General features: G+C 34.8%; 1 protein-coding gene across 3 annotated transcripts in view; it reads right to left on the bottom strand.

Annotated features, from left to right (window-relative positions):
• Positions 1-12,718, bottom strand: part of LOC136030244 (beta-galactosidase-like) — a 123,805-nt gene extending 111,087 nt beyond the window's left edge. The window contains exon 1 of one of the 3 annotated variants that reach the window (XM_065709071.1): positions 12,595-12,718. The gene's annotated coding sequence lies outside the window, so the exon portion shown is untranslated. Of the gene's footprint in view, positions 1-1,649; positions 1,672-5,948; positions 6,088-12,594 lie in introns of those variants that run through there. The other 2 variants (XM_065709070.1, XM_065709072.1) reach the window with 2 other exon arrangements.
• Positions 12,719-24,430: the final 11,712 nt, after the last annotated feature.

Below are 24,430 nucleotides of genomic sequence, written 5' to 3'. Positions count from 1 at the left end.
AGCAATGAGAGAACTTTTAAAGTTTAAGAGGCATATCTGATACCATTTCTGTATTGGCCTATTTTTGGTTTCAGTGTGTACCTTACTACTGAAGTTGTCAACCCCTTTAAACTTTCAAACTGGTATATCTCAAGAAGGAATGTTTCTACCGTAAAATGGATGACATATACTTTGATCAGTTCATCGAGAGCTATCGACTGCCGTCGAAAAGAAAATCTATCTGTCTTAATTCACAAGTTGACTTTCTTTTGCCGAAGGCCAAGTTTCTAACATCATTACTTAGAAAGGAGCAAAGGATAAACTCTAGTTTCTTTAGTAATGAGAGAACTTCTAAAGTTTAAGAGGCACATCTGATACCATTTCTCTATTGTAATCCCAAGTGTGAAAAAACCGAATATAAACTCAGCTAAAATCACAAACAGACATGGGTAGAAAGACAAGCAAAAACCATCCTTTTTGGCCCCAGGCAAGAGTTCTTCAAAGCTTTCCAAAATGCAAAGTCGAATATAGAGGGTGATGTTGAACGATAAGTCGCATATAGAGGGTGATGTTGCATACTTTATAGGCTAACTTTGTACCTCCCACCATACTGATTTTAATTTTTGCGTGATTCTAGTTTCAAAAAGCCCACGTAACCACCTTTTCACTAAAATAAAATGTATATCAATGTATAAGGGGACATTTGTATAAATTGGCGCTCTTGACTCTAGGGCTCCTCGAGTTAAACACCCATTGCTGGCACATTTTTTGGGCTATTTTGAATGGCCTAAAATTTTGACCCAATACCATGGGGTACGACGATGCCAATCGAAGGGGAAAGGGAGGGGAGCAGATTCGTTCATAGTATCTTATACGAAGACAGTTTTATTTAAACTGAACATTTGAGCATGGAATCAACGAGACCCATTACAACAAATTTGCCTCCAGAACCATGTTACACACGAGGCTCTTTTCTTGCCTGTAAGAAAGTGAATAGGCTGTTTGAGATTCTCTTTATTATACAGTAGCCGCATTCTACTTGCTAACTGGTGTTACCTCTCAAACTCTTAGCCATTTAATCAGCTTCACGACAGAAAAAGTAGCCAACACCACCTCCCTAAATTTGATCTAATGGAGTGCAAAATAAGGGTCTACAAGATGCAGGTTAGAGCAAAGCATGTCGAATATTTTTATCTTTGTTTCTGGAAGTCAGAAGCATATTTATTTTCTGCAGTTTTGATCTCGTAACAATTAGCTTTAATCAATTGGGCATTGTATTTGCATTTTAAGAATGTAGGGAACAATGCACTGTCTCATAGTAAAGGCAACCAGAGATCTAGATTAAGTACCATGATATATAACGTGTAAGGCCTTGCCACTTTTTTATTACATTTTGTCAAACTCAGTTTATCAGAATGATAAACTCAGGTAAAATCACGAACAGACATGGGTAGAAAGACAAGCAAAAACCATCCTTTTTGGCCCCAGGCAAGAGTTCTACAAAGCTTTCCAAAATACAAAGTCAAATTCATCAATCCGGCCTAAGGTCCGTACTTTCTGTAAAAACCGCAGAGGTTAGACCCTTACCACTTTCTAGGAATAAGCTGAAATTGGGGTGCTCGGAAATAAAAACACAACAAAACCAAAGTGTTCCTCTCACAACACAATACCTTCATATACTGTTAGCAGATTTCCCTACTGGTTCACTTGCATATCTTTTTCCCCACTGGATTGTTGGCAAATTGAAGTCTCCAATGATAAAGAGCTTTTCTCTTGGATCTTTAAAGAATGATTGTATTCAAGAACAAGTAGCTTAGTTTGTGTCAGCTCTACTACTTTGACTTCTAAAGGCACAAGTCACGAATTTAGAATAGTTTTCTTTTTATTGATTCATTAATTTGGGAGCATTATGACCTATGCCATGACCCTGCATATGCTTTTTGCTTGAACATTATCAGAATCGATTATCATTTTCGGATCAGAATTTCAAAATACTTGATCGGAATTCAGATCTAAAGAAATATAGATACTCTTGGAGAATCAGAACACACTCTGAAGGGAACAATGGATCCAGACCAAGCTCTATAAGAACTAAAAGATAGACACACTGATATGCAAATTTAGGATCTGAAACTAATCCCACTCATGTCAAAGGGAATGTCAAAATTTTTTCCTATCAACATAACTACTGGACAAGTTGGCAAAATTCGTTCAATAAAACCTTATCAACATTACAGTTACAATAAAGACTTTTGGTGTCTCAACTCCCTGTTGAAATACTAAGCTACGTATTCTATGGTATTTTTGGTCCCATAAGTACAAACCACTGAAATTTGATAAGGAGAGCATAAGAGGAGAGTATAAAGCATAATTCCAGGCCACGATTTTTTTTTCAGGAGGCATAGGGACCAACCTAACAGTGAGCCATGCAAAATGCAATCTGAATGAAGGTATACCTTTCACCTATTAGTATTTCAATGAAAAGCAATATTTTCCCCATCTTTTATTATTTTGCTGTTTTTTTTTCGGGGGGGGGGGGGGGGGGCTAATCAATTCAAACGCTTTGTATTACCATGACCGTTCGCGCCTCCAAATATTCAGACAATCGAGAGGGTCTAGTGGTTACCATGTTTACTATAGCCTATTTTATTTCTTAACAAACCCTATTTAACTTAATTTAAATTTTCAAGTAAGAAAAATCAACTAAAACATGTATTCTGCTCCCTAATTATCACTAATCTTATGAGCTTTTCCTGTACAGGATGCAGCCCGAGGCTATAGATGAAATAATTTTTTGGCAGATTGAGATTGATACTATTTGGTATTATAAGCCAACTACTGATAAAAAATAATTACTAAAAAATGAAAATCAACAAAATCAGCAAAAATGTTATTTAGCCTAGGGCTATATCCCCACCTTAGGAGAAGCTGAGATATAATTGTAATGCTAGTATTTTGAAAGGAGCATATGAGGTAGTTCATTAGGTAAAAAGAAGCCATTTGAAAGAGTATTGAATGAGAAAAAAAACATTTTTTTAATATTTAACTTCTGTTACAAGATAGATTTACCAATTTTTTGGCACAAGCTTTTAAATAACTAGGCATGTTGGGCTAAACAAACTCTGCATCAATGAATAAAAGTGAACTTTGAGCCTATTATTAACTAAATAAAGAAGATTGGGTTTCCAAGTACTTCCATAGGAACTCTAAACATTTAGCTTAATAATATTGGCCATTTTTTTACCTATTGAAAATTAATGAAAAAAAGTGAAGGGAAAGTGAAATCAGTTTCAACCAAACAAGAAAGTCTTTCACAGCAATACTAAATGGAGTTTAGTGATTTTTTTTTTTTTTAGCAATTTTGAAATACAAAACAAGCTCTACAAATTAACATAAAATGAAGTTTTTTTTATTGATTTGCCAGCTATAAGATGATCATACAACTTAATATTCTTTTGCACATTCTTTCGAAATTAAGTAATTGCTCACATTGCAAAATCTATTTTGAGCCCTTCAAGGGACCCTTGTAGGTTCACCAGATTCCTAGTAGAACTGAAATATTACATAGAAAAAGCAATATACCATTTGATAGTCTCTTGAATGCTCTTTATAAATATAATAACAACTGCTGTTGTAGTTGCAACAGCTATAGTAGGATCTGCCATATGAAGGCTAGTGATGAGCTTTGAACTGTGGGTCCAAATTGGACATCTCAGTAGAAATTTTGCAAAATGGAAGAAAGGGGAGCAGATTTTCTATATATCAGCATATGTAAGAATTTTCCACAATGGTAGAATGTAGGGGAAGTTGGGAGAGGAACAGCGTTGACAGAAAATGGCAGTTGAAATTAACTATGCCAGAGATTAAGAAAGCATATGAAGCTGATACATTCAGCTGAGGTTAAAGGTGAAGCAACAACACCTTACCTAGCTCCTTTCTTAACTGGTACAGTTCTGTCTAGTGGCCTTGCCATTTCCTCTTTCTTAGGGGGATTTAAAGTTATACTCATAGCATATATTTTGAGATCTGATTATAGCCAGTTTTACTCCTCCTCTTTTGTCAGCCCATAAAAGGAGGATGGAGGATTCAAAGACAGAATGAACATCACAACTTATCAAGGCAAGAAAACTACTTGTAAAAGAAGGGCTCAAAACACAATATGTCCCAGAAGCAATTATTAAATTGTGAAATGTCATAAAAAAGGCATCAATTAGCCCAAATATAAAACTTGCATTATATATAGCCCATGAATTTTCCATTGACATACTCTTTTTTCCTGTAGTCTTGCCTGTTTTCTATTAAATTAATATGAAGAAAAGAGCCAGTCTATGGAAAATTCATAAAGTATATATGATTTGGGCTATGTATTTGTCAATGGGGTTGGGAGATAGAGTTTATTACTATGTCTTAAGAAATGATATAAGTAGGCCCTAGGCCTGGATTGTTTTAGACTTTTTGAAAGCAGGTTTCAGTACTTTATAGTGTTTTGTTCCAGAGAGTGGTAATACTAAATTGATATTGTTACTATAGGCAAAGGCTGCTCTTTGCTCGAGCTCATTATCCTAGGCCCTACAACAGGCTGTTTGAAAATAGGCTAACTACCTTTAGGGAATATATTCTTTGTATATATACAGAAATTCAGGCAAGTAAAATCCTAATTTAGCTACTTTTTGCAATCTTGAAAAGGGGTTAGGTTAGGAAAATGAAACTTTCAGGGTCTACAGACTAAAGTGTGTCATGGGAAGGTATTTTGAAGTAACTCCTTCTAGAGGACCCTGATCTTCAATGATCTTTAAAATCATTTTGTTATGAAAGTGAAACCTTACAAAATAGATCTTCTGCTTAAATGAAGTACAACAAATCTGTTTTCAACTTCACAACTTTCCTTAATTCTAATTTATGATAATTCAAAGATCTGCAAATATATTTCCAAAGTTTAGAAACACCCTATTGATAGGGCTTAGAATTCTTCTTAAATAACAGGAATTGAATTTTCAGAACTGAAACTAGAGAAAAATAAACTGATTAATGGAAATTAAGGCAACATGTTCTTATGTCAAAAATTTCAAATGGTTTAGACCTGTCAAGTAAGCAAATTTCAAAGAATTAAATCAGAACAGGGTTAAACACTAGAAGCTGGACAATACCTTCCCAGATTAATTTTTGGGTAATGTTCCTATTACCTGAACAATTGTTTAGGGTCCTGAAACTATTGTTAATAGATGTATTTTGACTTTTGGAACATATTTTTTCTATTTCAAAATAACCACAAACTCATCATTATGGAGTTATTATATTTTTGCAAATTAGGGCAGGGGGAGGGAGGGAGGGTAAAGCACAGCATATATTAAATGCAGCAATGGTTAGTTTACATATTTAATATATGCTGTGCTTTACCTCCACCCCCTGATGTGCAAATATATAGCCCAAATTTGTTTCTAAACTATTACAGATTTGCAATTTCAAATATCCAATCAATGAAAATAGAAATGATTGCAATTCTATATGTGTAAATACAGGATATTTGGGCCAGAATAATTCCATAATGGTGAGTTTGCAGAAGTTTAGCAAGAGAGAAAAGATGTTCCAAAAGTCAAAATGCATCTATTAACAATAGTTTCGTGACCCTAAGCAGTTTTTCAGGTAAAAGGAACATTGACCTAATTTTTTAGCCCTGGATCCATTACTGAAAGTTTCATTTTTCCTACCTAACCCTATTCCAAGATAGCAAAAAGTAGCTAAACTAGGATTTTACCCTCAAGCTTTCCAAGGGAGAACATCCACATATAAAATATACAAATGGATTTATCTCTATAGGGCATAGGTCTAATGTGGCAACACATTTTTATGCCCAGTTGACATACTTTGTTAGGCTAGGCCTACTGGATCCCTTAAGTCTATTAGTTATAGTTGTATATTTAATAAGAAAACAATTCCATCAGAATCTAATTTTCAAGAGATACACTTACCAAATCAATCTATAGAATTTTGACAAGGCTATATGTTTTAATTGGACACAGTTTTGCCAACCAGCTAACAGGAACTAGCCTAGCTATAATCAAATTTTGAACAAAGCAGATCTAACGCGTCATCTATATCAAAATCTTCTATGACCGTCGATTAATAGCGAGAAACCTCCCCGTGTTCTTTTACTTGTCCGATTACTTATCTGACTAATCCAATCATTTTATTAGACGCACATGACGTAAGAGATTACTCGGATTCAAGGATTACTTGTCAGTAGGATGGGGTTGCACTTTCTAACGCCGAAAGAAAAGATTATTAGGGACAAGTGACGTCAATGTTACATATTTTCTTAAATGGATAAACATGTGAAATCGTTAAGTCTAGAGAAAAGACAAGGAAACTGTAAATAGTGGAAATAATCTTAGCTTTTCACTGACCTGTAAGTAATCTTATGCATATTCTTTAAGATATAAAGGGTTTTTGGTGTTCTAGGCCCGTCTTGCATAGGCTAAGCTTCATAAGGAGTCAGAAGGAAAGTTTTTTGGTTATTAAAAAGGTTGGTTCTTATGAAGGCAGCTATCACATTGGTGAGTTAGTCAAATATTACTATATCAAACAGGCCTAGTTTCTAAACTATCCTATAATTTTTAGTTGAAAAAAATTTAGAATGATTAGACCAGTACCTATAGCCTTTTATATAGTCTATATTTGTTGAGATTGCTATTTAAACTGGATTTTTAAGGCGAAGTAGGGGTATAAATTTACTTTAGCTACTTTTGGCTATCTTTGAAAGAGGTTAGGCTAGGAAAATGAAACTTTCAGGGATGTGTCTACAGGCTAAAGTATGTCCCAGGAATGTATTTGAAGTACCTACTTCTTCTTCTTTTCCCTCTAAAGGGTCCTGAAATTTTTTGGTGCCTTATTCTTTTGGTTATCAGTTTCTTTTTCTCTGGCCTTAGTTCTGAAAAGACAATTCCTGTTGATTGAGTGGAACTTTAAGCCATAACATTTTCTAATTTTTGAAATAATCTTTTATGCCACCTCATTATAGGTTAAATATATAGCTTATATTATTTATTCTCCATGAATTTTTGTTTTATTTGATTTCATTAATGTCAATTGCTTTCTGTTAAAAATAGGCCTACATTAATTTTTTTACATCAAGCTTCTTCTTTTGCAAAAAAATTTGAACTGTTTTTCTATTTACATTTTGTATGAAATGTAAAGGAATACCTGGCCCTTCATTTCATAAATTCAACCAAAAGTCTTTGAGGCATCTTACATCAAAATACATGTGACACATTTTAATGTTTTTTTTTAGATGGCATAGGACACCATTAAAGTTTTGCATTTGCTTTGCTAAAAATTGTCTTAAAAAGTGCCAAGTTTAGAGAGTTATGTTAATATTCTTCTTGCTGATCAGCATAATTGTTTTTAAAATTCCTTCTGTTTAAAGCATTTTGGAGAGATTCTGAGCTAGCCATGGGTATATTGTTGTCACAAATGATTTTTCTCAAATGGGCTGGTGGAAAACAAATAGAACATATAATTTCTCTTTTTCTATTATTTCAAGACTAGAATATCACAAAACTAAGCATTCATTTTGCTGGTTGTATCTTAAGTAAATACAATCCCCAATGGAGATTTGTTGATACTTGTCTTAAAATTTAATTGTCTAAATAAAAAACATATTGTTTGTGGGACAGCAGTGAAAAATGGGAGCAACTATGACTTGAGTTGTTTTTTTTCAATATTTTCTTTTTCCAAATAATTTTGTTCTCTGGTGACATTTGTGTTCCTTCCTAAGTGGCTGGCACTCTAGGTTGAGAATCATTTATCCAAAGGGCATAGGTTTAATTCCTGGCATTAGCAGTTTATTTGGTTTGGGACAAAGGTCAGTGATGTGACTCTATAAGTTCAACCAGAATTGGCCTAAACTTAACAGGTTACCTAGAGAAACCTGGGGTCAGTAATCAGGAAGGGCATACAAAAGCATAGGATGACTGGCCCCTAGCTTCCTATTGCACTTCCTGGCTAAAGGACCACCTGGTCCTTTACTGGGCCTCTGACTTAGCCATAGAAACTTTCTTTTAAACCCATTAAATATAAGTACAAAGGAAGAAATGCCAGTAAGGTGCTCCTTCCTTTTCAATGAATTGTTGATGTACAGACAAGATTGTAGGTGGTGAATGTTTGAGGTGGCTGGTGAATGTTTTGCAAGGTTTAAAAATTTAGGGCAATTGCTCAGGTTGGCAACTGAGCACAAAAGTAATATTTTGTGAATGGTTTTTCTTTGTGAATGTTATATTTATCTAATGTCAAGCATTTTAAAGTTAATCTTCATTGTTTTGTTTTATTTGCCATGGCACCAAGACATTAGTGTATTAAAACCTACTTATGTCCATCAATTTTCTTTTAAACAGAGAGGAGTTCTATGTTTCCTAGCTTCAAAAAATTTATATGCAATTTTGCAACCAGGGTTACGAAGTAGGTCAAAACTTGCAAATGGAACTGTGGTATGAATAATTAATTTGTACGAAATGTATATCAATTTAAAGATTAAAAAAATCATGTAGAAAACAAACAAGACAAATAAATAAAAGTATCCCTTTACAACCATTTAATGAAGTGTAAAATGTAGATCATCTCTAAGATTGAAATGAACAAAGCTCCAATTATGAATCTGTTTTCTTTAAACAGACTGAAGGGGCAAACCTCCAAGCTGTGACAAATTCAATCTCACTTTTGGTCTCTTTCCTTTTCAATGGGAACTTTCTTTGGATTTTTTTCAACCAAGTAAAAATAGTAGGGACAGGATCAGGTATAAATGACCTTCCACTTAGCCAACATAGCCTACCCAGGGGAAAATTGTGCAGCTATACTAATAATTGGTAAATTTTTTGTTGTTCATATTTTTGATTTACAAATAAAGTGAACATAACCCTTGATGCCTTTTTTATGTTCTTTACAAACATAATAAGTGCTTCAATTGTAAGTTTTTGAGCTCTTGAAAATGACCAAAATATACCCAAATAGTTTTTAGGTATAAAAAAGCTTAAAACACTGGTCTCAAACTTACTGTTTCATTATTAATCCATTTTTTTAAATGTTGTATAATCTATGAGCACTGATTTTCCACAATTAAGTTGGATTAATAAATTATACAATATTATGCCGTTTTTCTTCCTCTTTTATGCCAAATTTTCAATTAAAATATGTGTTTTCGATCATATTAGGATGATATATGTGTTTTTGGTCATATTCCATATTAGGAAGGTTTGGGCTAAAGTAGAGCAGGGCTGCATGTAGAATGTGTTGGTGTGATTTTCATTAAGATTCTATGGCTTTTATGGGTGTTTTCCCTATTTTCCAAAATAAGGCAAATTTTCTCAGGCTCGTAACTTTTGATGACAAAGACTAAATTTGAGGAAACTTATATATTTAAAGTCAGCATGAAAATTCAATTCTTTTGATGTATCTTTTAGTATCAAAATTCCGTTTTTTAGATTTACGTTTACTATTGAACCAGGTCGCTCCTTACTACAGTTCGTTACCACGAACTGTTTGATACCTTGCTATTTAACCTAAAGTTTGACTGTTTATCTCAAATTTTTAAGAGTATCTACTGAAAGACACGGACCGTTTAATTCGAATAGGAAGATTTTTTTTTTAAAAAGCCAAGAGCTTTATCGTAAAGAAAAAGGTATTGAAGAGGGAGCAACCCTTCATATACAGAATAAATCTTCCAAAATTAATATGCAAATTTTGTTTTAGTTTTTTATGTTTTATACGAATAGGGCTCTCCTAAAAATGTGGATTTCTAGGGATTTTCCACCACTCTTCTAGGAATTTCCAAAAATTGAAGAGGAAACACTGGGGCACGGGTGTCGAAAAATGGGGCTTGTGAAAGGGCCAAAAAACTTTGTTTCCCAGTGTAATCGAAACTTATTGCCTTGAATCTCAGGGCTGAAAGAACCCAAATACAGAAGAAGAACAAATACTGGTTTCCCTAAAGATGGGGTTCGAAAACATGAAAAATAGTTTTTTTATTTCAATGAACGGGTCCATTGCATATTAATTTAGCAGAAGCGAAAAACTGTCAAAGTTATAGATAAACTTTATGATGGATTTCTGTACTCCACATCAAAATTTCCGGAAGTCAGAGATTCTAAAACGAAAAAAGAATTTTTTCGGAAGAATTTCCCCCCGGGAAATACCCCCGGGGGAAATGCCCCCCAGAAAATACTCCCCTCTGGACCCCCCCCCCCCAGGATTGCCAGAAGACAGATCACGGGTGCGAGTTTATTTGTTTTTTTTGTTGTTTTTTCCCCCAGGGATCATCGTATCGACCAAGTGGTCCTAGAATGTCGCAAGAGGGCTCATTCTAACAGAAATGAAAAGTTATACTGCCCTTTTTAAGTGGGAGCAGATTTTCTATATATCAGCATATGTAAGAATTTTCCACAATGGTAGAATGTAGGGGAAGTTGGGAGAGGAACAGCATTGACAGAAAATGGCAGTTGAAATTAACTATGCCAGAGATTAAGAAAGCATATGAAGCTGATACATTCAGCTGAGGTTAAAGGTGAAGCAACAACACCTTACCTAGCTCCTTTCTTAACTGGTACAGTTCTGTCTAGTGGCCATGCCATTTCATCTTTCTTAGGGGGATTTAAAGTTATACTCATAGCATATATTTTGAGATCTGATTATAGCCAGTTTTACTCCTCCTCTTTTAGCAGCCCATAAAAGCAGGATGGAGGATTCAAAGACAGAATGAACATCACAACTTATCAAGGCAAGAAAACTACTTGTAAAAGAAGGGCTCAAAACACAATATGTCCCAGAAGCAATTATTAAATTGTGAAATGTCATAAAAAAGGCATCAATTTGCCCAAATATAAAACTTGCATTATATATAGCCCATGAATTTTCCATTGACATACTCTTTTTTCCTGTAGTCTTGCCTGTTTTCTATTAAATTAATATGAAGAAAAGAGCCAGTCTATGGAAAATTCATAAAGTATATATGATTTGGGCTATGTATTTGTCAATGGGGTTGGGAGATAGAGTTTATTACTATGTCTTAAGAAATGATATAAGTAGGCCCTAGGCCTGGATTGTTTTAGACTTTTTGAAAGCAGGTTTCAGAACTTTATAGTGTTTTGTTCCAGAGAGTGGTAATACTAAATTGATATTGTTACTATAGGCAAAGGCTGCTCTTTGCTCAAGCTCATTATCCTAGGCCCTACAACAGGCTGTTTGAAAATAGACTAACTACCTTTAGGGAATATATTCTTTGCATATATACAGAAATTCAGGCAAGTAAAATCCTAATTTAGCTACTTTTTGCAATCTTGAAAAGGGGTTAGGTTAGGAAAATGAAACTTTCAGGGTCTACAGACTAAAGTGTGTCATGGGAAGGTATTTTGAAGTAACTCCTTCTAGAGGACCCTGATCTTCAATGATCTTTAAAATCATTTTGTTATGAAAGTGAAACCTTACATAATAGATCTTCTGCTTAAATGAAGTACAACAAATCTGTTTTCAACTTCACAACTTTCCTTAATTCTAATTTATGATAATTCAAAGATCTGCAAATACATTTCCAAAGTTTAGAAACACCCTATTGATAGGGCTTAGAATTCTTCTTAAATAACAGGAATTGAATTTTCAGAACTGAAACTAGAGAAAAAGAAACTGATTAATGGAAATTAAGGCAACATGTTCTTATGTCAAAAATTTCAAATGGTTTAGACCTGTCAAGTAAGCAAATTTCAAAGAATTAAATCAGAACAGGGTTAAACACTAGAAGCTGGACAATACCTTCCCAGATTAATTTTTGGGTAATGTTCCTATAACCTGAACAATTGTTTAGGGTCCTGAAACTATTGTTAATAGATGCATTTTGACTTTTGGAAAATCTTTTTTGTATTCCAAAATAACCACAAACTCATCATTATGGAGTTATTATATTTTTGCAAATTAGGGCGGGGGGAGGGAGGGAGGGTAAAGCACAGCATATATTAAATGCAGCAATGGTTAGTTTACATATTTAATATATGCTGTGCTTTACCTCCACCCCCTGATGTGCAAATATATAGCCCAAATTTGTTTCTAAACTATTACAGATTTGCAATTTCAAATATCCAATCAATGAAAATAGAAATGATTGCAATTCTATATGTGTAAATACAGGATATTTGGGCCAGAATAATTCCATAATGGTGAGTTTGCAGAAGTTTAGCAAGTGAGAAAAGATGTTCCAAAAGTCAAAATGCATCTATTAACAATAGTTTCGTGACCCTAAGCAGTTTTTCAGGTAATAGGAACATTGACCTAATTTTTTAGCCCTGGATCCATTACTGAAAGTTTCATTTTTCCTACCTAACCCTATTCCAAGATAGCAAAAAGTAGCTAAACTAGGATTTTACCCTCAAGCTTTCCAAGGGAGAACATCCACATATAAAATATACAAATGGATTTATCTCTATAGGGCATAGGTCTAATGTGGCAACACATTTTTATGCCCAATTGACATACTTTGTTAGGCTAGGCCTACTGGATCCCCTAAGTCTATTAGTTATAGTTGTATATTTAATAAGAAAACAATTCCATCAGAATCTAATTTTCAAGAGATACACTTACCAAATCAATCTATAGAATTTTGACAAGGCTATATGTTTTACTTGGACACAGTTTTGCCAACCAGCTAACAGGAACTAGCCTAGCTATAATCAAATTTTGAACAAAGCAGATCTAACGCGTCATCTATATCAAAATCTTCTATGACCGTCGATTAATAGCGAGAAACCTCCCCGTGTTCTTTTACTTGTCCGATTACTTATCTGACTAATCCAATCATTTTATTAGACGCACATGACGGAAGAGATTACTCGGATTCAAGGATTACTTGTCGGTAGGATGGCTTGCACTTTCTAACGCTGAAAGAAAAGATTATTAAGGACAAGTGACGTCAATGTTACATATTTTTTTAAATGGATAAACATGTGAAATCGTTAAGTCTAGAGAAAAGACAAGGAAACTGTAAATAGTGGAAATAATCTTAGCTTTTCACTGACCTGTAAGTAATCTTATGCATATTCTTTAAGATATAAAGGGTTTTTGGTGTTCTAGGCCCGTCTTGCATAGGCTAAGCTTCATAAGGAGTCAGAAGGAAAGTTTTTTGGTTATTAAAAAGGTTGGTTCTTATGAAGGCAGCTATCACATTGGTGAGTTAGTCAAATATTACTATATCAAACAGGCCTAGTTTCTAAACTATCCTATAATTTTTAGTTGAAAAAAATTTAGAATGATTAGACCAATACCTATAGCCTTTTATATAGTCTATATTTGTTGAGATTGCTATTTAAACTGGATTTTTAAGGCGAAGTAGGGGTATAAATTTACTTTAGCTACTTTTGGCTATCTTTGAAAGAGGTTAGGCTAGGAAAATGAAACTTTCAGGGATGTGTCTACAGGCTAAAGTATGTCCCAGGAATGTATTTGAAGTACCTACTTCTTCTTCTTTTCCCTCTAAAGGGTCCTGAAATTTTTTGGTGCCTTATTCTTTGGTTATCAGTTTCTTTTTCTCTGGCCTTAGTTCTGAAAAGACAATTCCTGTTGATTGAGTGGAACTTTAAGCCATAACATTTTCTAATTTTTGAAATAATCTTTTATGCCACCTCATTATAGGTTAAATATATAGCTTATATTATTTATTCTCCATGAATTTTAGTTTTATTTGATTTCATTGATGTCAATTGCTTTCTGTTAAAAATACATTGATTTTTTTACATCAAGCTTCTTCTTTTGCAAAAAAATTTGAACTGTTTTTCTATTTACATTTGTATGAAATGTAAAGGAATACCTGGCCCTTCATTTCATAAATTCAACCAAAAGTCTTTGAGGCATCTTACATCAAAATACATGTGACACATTTTAATGTTTTTTTTTTTTAGATGGCATAGGACACCATTAAAATTTTGCATTTGCTTTGCTTAAAATTGTCTTAAAAAGTGCCAAGTTTAGAGAGTTATGTTAATATTCTTCTTGCTGATCAGTATAATTGTTTTTAAACTCCTTCTGTTTAAAGCATTTTGGAGAGATTCTGAGCTAACCATGGGTATATTGTTGTCACAAATGATTTTTCTCAAATAGGCTGGTGGAAAACAAATAGAACATATAATTTCTCTTTTTCTATTATTTCAAGACTAGAATATCACAAAACTAAGCATTCATTTTGCTGGTTGTATCTTAAGTAAATACAATCCCCAATGGAGATTTGTTGATACTTGTCTTAAAATTTATTTGTATAAATAAAAAACATATTGTTTGTGGGACAGCAGTGAAAAATGGGAGCAACTATGACTTGAGTTGTTTTTTTTTCAATATTTTCTTTTTCCAAATAATTTTGTTCTCTGGTGACATTTGTGTTCCTTCCTAAGTGGCTGGCACTCTAGGTTGAGAATCATTTATCCAAAGGGCATAGGTTTAATTCCTGGTATTAGCAGTTTATTTGGTTTGGGACAAAGGTCAGTGATGTGACTCTATAAGTTCAACCAGAATTGGCCTAAACTTAACAGGTTACCTAGAGAAACCTGGGGTCAGTAATCAGGAAGGGAATGCAAAAGCATAGGATGACTGGCCCCTAGCTTCCTATTGCACTTCCTGGCTAAAGGACCACCTGGTCCTTTACTGGGCCTCTGACTTAGCCATAGAAACTTTCTTTTAAACCCATTAAATATAAGTACAAAGGAAGAAATGCCAGTAAGGTGCTCCTTCCTTTTCAATGAATTGTTGATGTACAGACAAGATTGTAGGTGGTGAATGTTTGAGGTGGCTGGTGAATGTTTTGCAAGGTTTAAAAATTTAGGGCAATTGCTCAGGTTGGCAACTGAGCACAAAAGTAATATTTTGTGAATGGTTTTTCTTTGTGAATGTTATATTTATCTAATGTCAAGCATTTTAAAGTTAATCTTCATTGTTTTGTTTTATTTGCCATGGCCCTATGACTTTGGTGTATTAAAACCTACTTATGTCCATCAATTTTCTTCTAAACAGAGAGGAGTTCTATGTTTCCTAGCTTCAAAAAATTTATATGCAATTTTGCAACCAGGGTTACGAAGTAGGTCAAAACTTGCAAATGGAACTGTGGTATGAATAATTAATTTGTACGAAATGTATATCAATTTAAAGATTAAAAAATCATGTAGAAAACAAACAAGACAAATAAATAAAAGTATCCCTTTACAACCATTTAATGAAGTGTAAAATGTAGATCATCTCTAAGATTGAAATGAACAAAGCTCCAATTATGAATCTGTTTTCTTTAAACAGACTGAAGGGGCAAACCTCCAAGCTGTGACAAATTCAATCTCACTTTTGGTCTCTTTCCTTTTCAATGGGAACTTTCTTTGGATTTTTTTCAACCAAGTAAAAATAGTAGGGACAGGATCAGGTATAAGTGACCTTCCACTTAGCCAACATACCCAGGGGAAAATTGTGCAGCTATACTAATAATTGGTAAATTTTTTGTTGTTCATATTTTTGATTTACAAATAAAGTGAACATACCCCTTGATGCCTTTTTTTATGTTCTTTACAAACATAATAAGTGCTTCAATTGTAAGTTTTTGAGCTCTTGAAAATGACCAAAATATACCCAAATAGTTTTTAGGTATAAAAAAGCTTAAAACACTGGTCTCAAACTTACTGTTTCATTATTAATCCATTTTTTTAAATGTTGTATAATCTATGAGCACTGATTTTCCACAATTAAGTTGGATTAATAAATTATACAATATTATGCCGTTTTCTTCCTCTTTGATGCCAAATTTTCAATTAAAATATGTGTTTTTGGTCATATTAGGATGATATATGTGTTTTTGGTCATATTCCATATTAGGAGGGTTTGGGCTAAAGTAGAGCAGGGCTGCATGTAGAATGTGTTAGCTATAATTATTATGTAAGTGACAAAGAATCATCTTTTTTAAACAGGTTTTCACATAGGCACATGTTATTTAACAATGACTTTTCTATGACCCCTTAGTAATATTGACAAGAAATGAGTAACAGAAAAAGTGAAATTTAGTGTAAATGACAATCAGGAACTGGATACTGGCTCAAGGGGGCCAAAAACAGGGCTATATAATTAGAGTTCAAAGAAGGTGGTGATTTTTTAGTGAAAAAAACACTTCCCTGGCTAATTTAGGACTTTAAATTGATTTGCCTACTGAGATTTTCCTATCCTATGCATTTGAAATATTTTTCCCTTTTCAGAGCATTAAGACAATTTATCACAATAAAAAATATCCAAAGCATCTTGAATGGAATGACAACCACAATTTGTAATCTTACAATTAAACTTCTGGCCACACAAACTGTATTAGGCTACCCAGCTCTGAAATAATTGCTGAAGGTGTATTTGCCTGTAAAATTAGAAATAGGCCCGAAGCCCCAGCCTCTTCCTTGTCAGAACTTCACATAGCATTAAAGCAATAATATAGGCTATTTTACATGTGAAAAATGTTGTTATTCTCGTAGTTAATCGTGTCGTTTCAAGTGACACGTGGCCAGATAAGTATTTGTTGTTATCTTTTAGGGGTTAACCCCTAAAAGATACCTCCATAAGTGGAAATCCCATTGGACAAGTAAAAGAACACGGGGCCTATTTCAAGAAATCCCGATGCGATCTAGCGGCTGATTTGAAATTGAACTGATAATTCCAGTTGGTATATTTAGTTTAGTCTATACTATTAATAAGGATATGTTCATGAAACAAAAAATAAAATAAAAAACAAACAGTAAGAGATCTCAATTATTTCCAAGCATATTAAAACAAGGAAAAAAGATTGTAAAGAAGAGACAACAAGGATCAAACAGCCAGTGAAAAATACAAGTAAATTGTGCAAATATTTCAGTCGAGACCTCCGCTCGGTTGTTTGCAGTTCAGAATAAAAATAATGCAGATAAGTGTGCAGAGGACAATACAAAATACCAAACCTTAAAACGAACACTGGAACTAAAAAAAAGTACATAGAAAGGATCTTCTTCTTTAAGTTTAGTGTTTTTTAAAGTTTTTGTTGTTTACATTGTCCTCTGGATTCTTAGCTGCGTTATTTTGTTCTACACTGAAGACGGTCGAACAATGGTCTTGAGCAAAATATTTTCACATTTTTTATTTTACTAGGTATTTTATCCTCGTTTTCTGTTCTTTACGAATTATATTTCCTCGTTTAGAAAAATAAAAATAATTCGGGTCTGCAATATCCATATTTAGTAGATGCAGAAAGTGGTAGCATTGAATGTTCATTGAGTTAGAAATCTCAAAAAGCCAATTTTAATTCTAGTATTGTAAAATAGAAAGTTTTCTTCTTCCTTTTTCATCTATACCTATGCCTCACAGAATCAGTAAAAAAAAAAAAAAAAAAAACTTATGCTCTTGTCTAACCCATGCATCATCATTTTGCGGAGTAACTTAAACTTTGAAGAGTATTCCAAGGAGATGAGTGCATCAAAATAAAGATCCCAAAACCGTTTAATGTTGAAAAACTTTAAAAATAGGAATGAAAATGGCTTCTATTTTAGTTTTACACTGAGTTCAAAAATAAATTGCATTTTGTACGAAATGTTGTGATTGAAATATTGGACTCAATAATTATAACTTTAAGAGATAAGCAATACTGTGGCTATTGCTAAACTTTAAGTCTGATTAGATTTTAATCAGACAAAGAATCAAAACATTAAAAAGTGTTTAAGAAGGAAACACATATTGGTAATGGATCTTACAGGAATCTTCACATTTCAATTTCTTTCTTGTAAATAAAGTCTGGTGTTACAAATAAGCTCCACCTGATACTTTCAAAAGTGAATATTAGAAATTACAGGTATGGCTGTCAAGGAGAGGGAAAATTAAGTTTTTTCTACTATTTATCAATCAATCATCATCAATCATTTTATTCATATTAAAGAATTATTACAGCTATGAATCGGTTATTAGGCCCTTGAAGCTTGGCTTGTTATGGGTCACACAATACCACACTAAAGAAAAGTTAAAATTACTCTAAATTGTGAAATAAAAGCAAAATAAAGAAAACGGAAAAGACCCAGACTAGTGTATGAGAAAAACAAAATCAGGAGCTTAAAAACTTGACAGATTCCTGAAAAAAAAGAGATTTATCAGTTGCAATAGCATTACAAGGTTAAATTGTCAGCCAATGATTAAGGTTTATATATTTAATTTTCATGAAGCACTACGCATCAAGATGTGAGACTGGACATATAGTGGTAGAGTACCCTGGCATGCCAAATAAGCCAAATTTAGTTTATGTTTGGCAATTATTTGCTCGAGATGATAAGCCTGCACCTGTGTGTCGGTTAGTTGAAGCGTAAGGCCTAGGGAGACGAAATGCCACTTTAACCCACTCAAAGAAGACTGAAAAGAGCGCAAAAGAGATTTGCTGGTGCTTCACACACTGAGCAACAATATGACAGATATGGAAACACAAAAACATAATACAAAGAAAGCATTATATGGGGTGTAAGATAAGAATTCATGCTACTCAACGAAGCCGAAAGCTAATGGAAAGGTAGCAAATATGGGTTGTCTGGTTTTTAAATATTAGCAAGCAATCAAAATTTAAACCCATATAACTTCTCATCTATGGACGGAGGTTTGGACCTGGTTTGGACCTTAAGGGTCTGGTGCCGTCATAATTACTTACTTACTCTTACTATGGACGGAGGTATAGTCTTGCCTCCATATAACAGATGGATGGTAGGAATGGGCTCAGAAATGTGGCATGGATGTCTAAAATATACCACCTTACTTTGCAAGGCTGTTTAATGTCAGGTCATTGTTTTTATACCACACACCAACTCTGTTGAGGATATGCTGAGCTTTAGAGATGGTTGAGCACAGATTATCTCCAGAGACGAACAAATTATGGTCATTTGCGAAAATAAACGAATACAATTCTACGGCATATCTATCAGAAAGGTGAAAATGCGGATGAAAAAAAGAGGGGGCCTTATAAGCACCGATCGTCGAGGAGAACCTTTGTGTTTTCCAAATGGCAAAGAAAAAAATTCCAGCTTATATATACTAGGACCTTCCACGAAGATAAAAGTTAAACTTTAAACCTTAAGGTACTCCAACCACACTGAAAGCCTTAGTAAAATCTAAAAAAAATACCTAGGATGCACATAACTTTGTCTAGGTTAATATACTCAAACTCTGTTGCATCAATGAAGGCCTGAGAGGTCGAAAGAGAAGGCTGAAAACCATACTGATAACCTTTGAGAAGGGTCTGCCAAAAGTAGACTTAGAACTAACCACAAAAGAAGACAATCTCTTATAAACAACTTTTTCAGTGATTTAAAACATTGTACAACTTCACGTAGTTAGCATGCTAGACTTGAAATCCTTTGTCAGTGAGTACGGGGGGCTCGTGTCCTGGTGTCACTAGTTATTTGGCTTGGAACGGTCGCCAGTGGCGTGTCGTCCAGAGTCGAAATAGCTGTAAATGGGTGTCTGAAGATATGGGGAAAGTAAATAGGAAGCGTGTGCAAAAGTACAGGATGGCCGGCCCCAACCCCGTTGCACCACCTGATTGAAAGGTCAGGAAACAGAGATCAGCACCACTGTTAGGAAGAGGAGAAATCAATATATAATTTGAAAATCAAGGAGGCATCTCCTTTTTTATGTACTCGAATGACTTTGGCTAATCTGTAAGTTTCAGGAAATATGCCTAATATAAGAAGCAAATTGATTAGGTGCACTATAGGCCCTGAAACATAATAGAATGTCTTTTTTTTAAAAGGTTTGCACTTAAATCATGTGAATCTACGGACCACCTACTTGGTAGATAAGACACTATATTATCAACTTCATTTAAATCATAAAAGAAAATAAATAAGGAGTAATCTTTAAAGGGAATACCGTTTGACGCTTTAACAGGTAAGACAACTACAGAAGGCACGGTTTTTAAATACTCATTAAAAGGATTGATAATTACACTCCCTTTCCATTTCACTGCCTTCCGGATTCCAATAGTGTGGTGACAAGGACAGCTAGAATTTCTTGGAGAGAGAGTTTCATTAATAACGATCCTTTCTTTCCGTGAATTTCCTATATAATCTTGGATTTTTGCAAAAACTACTGCTATTTTTAGACCTGAAAGAACTAGTCAAATAATTTCTATATTTCTTGTATCTCACCAAGTCGTCCGTATTGCTTATCACAAACCAAGTCCAATAGACGTGACTTCGGTGCTTACATTGTATAAAACTTGTAGACATCCCAGGATATTTTTGGACAAAACTCTTATTCCGTTTTTCCAGTGGGAAAAGCCGATTTATTTCCGTTTTTTGTTGGCGACTGGTAAAGGCGGCAATTCCTTCATATCGACGTTGTGCCACCTAAAGGTCGTAACTGACATTTTTTTCAAAAAGGAGATGGCAGTAGCTTCCTATCTGTTTTTTTTCTTTTTTATATTCTGTGCCCAGAGTACGTAAATATGAAAGTGAAAGGTCCCAACTAAGAACGTTGAAAAGACGTATGTGAAAACCTTTTCCCACCTAAAGGTCGGAAGTGGTAGTTACGACCTTTAGGTGGATCAGTTTTTGTCGGATCGTGTCAGTTACGTCTATTAGTAAGTTGCGACCTTTCCTTTACTGTCCACAGTTATGCTTGAAAAGGAGTTTTTTCAATAAATTCTGGGCTAGCAGAAAGAAATCCGAGGTAAGAGGTGCTATAGTATTTATTTTATCTTGAATAACCTAACTATGCAAACTTAGTTTTCTACAAGAAAATGTTGGGTAACACCAGATAATGCCTGACTGGTAACCTCTGTTTTGTCCAATTATTTTGCATTTTATCCAGAAAATATGTGCAAATGCAAGATCAGGAGTACCTACAAATGTTTTCGAATGCGTGTTAGGTAGCCTAGCAAAATCTCTATAGGCTGTGAGCAAAAATACCTTTGATTTTACCCTTGCTAAACTGGAACCTTATCTCTTGCTTAACAAGGTCTACTACCTACAGTAAGGGAGAGCTCCCGCCAGTAGTCTGAGTCAGTATTCAGAAAACTGGGCTGGCTTATGTGTGTACTCACATCAAGTAACAAAGGAAGAAGTGCCTGTCCCCCACTCACTTCATTATGCACAAAAGCCAACCCAGTTTTCGAAACATTGAGACTCTCCCTTAATTTATATTAAGTGAATGGAAACGAAGTATTAAATTTCCAGCGTTTCTTTTCAAATTGACCTTAATTTGCCATTCCAGGGATTTTCCATGACTCGCCGAGTGTTATCAACCAAAGACATTTTGGACCATCTCGATGACATATCAGATGAAGACCTGTCAGGTGGCAGTGATGGTGATGATGATTGACGTCCTGAGCTCGAGCCTGAGCCTGAAAGCGATGATTCTAGTCAAGAAGAAGCTATAGAAATATCTGCTAGAGACCTGGATGCTCCTTCTGGATCAGTGGGAAATGAGACAGAAGCAGAGACTATCGCGGAAAGTATATGTATACCCCCTGCAGTACTTGTAACAGAAAATGCATCCTCAAGCCATGGTAGCTGTCCCTTAGTTTTTGACGCTGAAGTACAAGTGATTGAGGTCGTGGTGGTCTCTTCCACTTCAAAAAAAAACTAACCTTACAAGGAAGAGGAAGAGGGCTGCAGGGGAAGAATACTCGTCACAGAAAACTAACAAAACTGTGGAAAAACGTAAAGTGGAAGAAAATTACCTGCAAATGCAGGTTTTTTTCATGTAGAAGCATAAGCGAGGAGGAAATTCAGAAATCTTTCAGCGATTATTGGGAGCTTGGGAGACTACATGGGAATTTGCATACACAAAAACAGTTCATACTGCAGCATGTTGTGAAACGCTCAAGTAAGAGAAAGACGGGAGAGACAAATAGGCGAACAAGTACATTCGATTATTTTCTAACAGTCACAGGTGAAAAGAAAAGGGTGTGCAAAGCCTTTTTTCTTGGTGCCCTAGGGCTCGGAGAAAAGTTTGTCAGAAACTGTGTTATGAATACTTCTGGGGCAGGCACTGCTTCTTCAGATAAGAGGGCTGAGACGAGCCCCCAGAACTTCAAAAAAAAAGGGTAACTCACGAACAAATTGATTTTATCAGAAAGCACATTGAAAGTTTCCCTGCAGTCGATTCCCATTACTGTCGAGCAAATTCAACCAGGCTGTATTTGGATGCGCAACTTAACTTGTCTAAGCTGTACAGACTGTATCTCGAAAAGTGTGTCGAAGAAAGAAGAAGACCAGCATCAAGAAAAGTGTACATTAAAGTGTTCAAAACAACGAGCAGATCTTTTCATGTTCCCAAGAAAGATCAGTGTCCAGTTTGCACTAGGTGGAACTTTTTGCTGCCTGCAGAAAAAGAAGGTGAAAAAGCAAATTATGATGCACATCTTCTTAGGGCTAAAAGGGCAAGAGAATTGAAAAATGAAATAAAAGAAAAAATAAATCAGTGTGAAGAAGGCTTTGAGTCAGCAAAGCTTTACAATGTTGACTTGCAGAAAGTGCTTGAGACACCGAAGTCGGAGGCTGGACCAATTTTCTATAAGCGTAAACTGGCCATCTACAATCTAACTGTGTACGACCTCAACTCAAGGGAAGGTATTTGCAATTTGTGGGACCAGACCTATGGCAAGAGGGGTTCAAATGAAACTTGTACAGTTCTGTTCAACCTAATGAAAACAAATGGTGACGTGAGAAAGTTCTATTTTGTGACCGATTGTTGTGGGGGGCAGTTTAGGAACCAGTTCATGGTCGCTATGTATGTGTTTTTGATAATGACCCTGCCAAATGTCCAGGAAATAAACCGTATTTTTCAAGAATCTGGGCATACGCAGCAAGAGGGAGATACAATGCACGCTTGTATTGAACGGGCTGCCAAGAACGTACCAGTTTTTACCATCGAGGGTTGGCGGACCATCTGCCTTCTAGCACGGATCAACCCTTTTCCGTACATTGTGAATGTTACTGACGATCATAAGTACTGGTCGGACTTTCACCAGCTTGGAGAAGATCTGATAAAGAACAAGAAAAAGTCAACCGACCGTACTACTGTTCTTTGGAACAAGATCAAGTACATTCGTGTCTGCAAAGACGATCCCAGCTTGGTTTATTTCAAGTATGATTTTGAATCGAAGTCGTTTGATATTAGAATGGGAAGAGGAAACGCCTCTGAGTCCGAACTGCATTTCAAGAAAGCTTATCCAAAGCGTCTGCCTCTTGCTGCTGCCAAGTACAAGGATTTGCAGGATCTTTGCAAGTCATTAGTTATTCCTCGAATCCATCATGACCTCTACAAAAATCTGCCATATTCCAAAGTGGTGAGAGATGCTCTAGAAGAGCCTGAATTGAAGACGTGGATCAACAGGTTGTTGACGATGAAGCAGAGTACTAATTTGTGCACATTACAACGTATTTTGATTAAAATTAGATATCCGAATGAGGGTCTTAAGTGACTATAGGCACATATTCTTGTCCCACCTAAAGGTCGTAAATAGCAGTAGCCTATAAAGCGAGGGGTTAGAGATATTTTTACAATGGTGCTGTATAAGTTTGCTATTTTCATTGAATGTACGAAAATAATAATAAGATCAAGCAAGCTTGCAACTTTGAAGGTTAAAATTTCTGTCTCCTGTAAAATTATAATATTGTCAGTTACGACCTTTAGGTGGCACAACGTCGATATACTTTATTATTACTAAGTGCCAATGGCTAATCACACATCTTCAAGTTAGACAAAATGCTTGAAATATGATTATCGCAGTAAGGCCAGAAAATTGTCTAATTTTGTTCTTTCTTAGATGATTTCATAGCAAAGGACGTAACAGAAGGACAAATGGGAAATAGTCAGATAGATTGGAAAAATCCAGGCTTGAATAAAACTTAAGGTTAGAGGTATGAGAGAGAACAATATTATCTAGCATGGTACACCCCTTGGTCGGATGTATTTTTGCAGGAAAAATACAGTAGAAATAAGGCCTGAAGAAGAAATAACATTAAAAAGCAAATCACTCCCCACTTCAAATCCCCTTTTAAGGAGGTTACAGTGAATGTTACCAAAAACACAAATTGGGTTTTAGCGAAATAACCTATACATGACAGATGGCCATGAGATTTTAACGTTTCCTCTTCTATAGTCTTAATGAATCCAAAATGCTGTAAAACTTTAAGGAATGAACATCAGTATTTATTAACATTTCAGTTCACATTCATTTTTTTTCAATAACCTATGTTATTATTTTTTTTTATGCTATGAAAAATATAAAAATGTAGTTCGAAATAAAAATAGTTTTTAGGAAAATACAAATTTTGGTCTGGTCTTTAGAAGAAACGGGGGTGTTAGCCCTACTCAGTTTTGTGGTAGTTTTGCTCTTTTCAAGTTTGACTTGGTTATTTATTATGATTTATCTTCGTTTTGGGCTCCATTTATTCATTTATAA

This window comes from Artemia franciscana, chromosome 8 (assembly GCF_032884065.1).
Source record: "Artemia franciscana chromosome 8, ASM3288406v1, whole genome shotgun sequence".
NCBI classification, from domain to species: domain Eukaryota; kingdom Metazoa; phylum Arthropoda; class Branchiopoda; order Anostraca; family Artemiidae; genus Artemia; species Artemia franciscana.
This window is presented reverse-complemented; position numbering and strand designations above follow the sequence as displayed.